Genomic DNA, 330 nt, shown 5'->3' with positions numbered 1-330 from the left:
GGTAATAATAATAACTACACGTGAGGGCGATTTTTTTCCGCCTCATTAAGACTCAATTATCGATTTCTCACAGTGCCTCGTGTTTTCTAACCTTTCTTGGGTTTCTTCCTATTCCCTCTGTTAAATTTCCCGTCTGGATGATAGCGGTTGAAGTAGAATATTTCGGGATAAAACTATTTGAACGATATTTACGGAATCTGTCTATTTTGAAAGTTCGAGGGCGCTTAATCTACTAACAATTTGCGATCGTGTTTATTCATTGAAAACGGAGGAGACTGGCATGTACTGTACATGTATTATGAGTGATCATTTGATTTATTAAATTTGCTA

General features: G+C 36.4%; 1 protein-coding gene across 1 annotated transcript in view; it reads right to left on the bottom strand.

The window, feature by feature from the left end:
* LOC119590830 overlaps positions 1-242 on the bottom strand; it is a 17599-nt gene extending 17357 nt beyond the window's left edge. The window contains exon 1 of the mRNA XM_037939586.1: positions 92-242. The gene's annotated coding sequence lies outside the window, so the exon portion shown is untranslated. The remainder of the gene's footprint in view (positions 1-91) is intronic.
* Between the last annotated feature and the right edge of the window lie 88 nt (positions 243-330).

The sequence above is a fragment of the Penaeus monodon genome, chromosome 27, assembly GCF_015228065.2.
Source record: "Penaeus monodon isolate SGIC_2016 chromosome 27, NSTDA_Pmon_1, whole genome shotgun sequence".
NCBI classification, from domain to species: Eukaryota; Metazoa; Arthropoda; class Malacostraca; order Decapoda; family Penaeidae; genus Penaeus; species Penaeus monodon.
The sequence above is the reverse complement of the archived record's forward strand: the minus strand, read 5'-3'. Positions and strand labels throughout refer to the sequence as shown.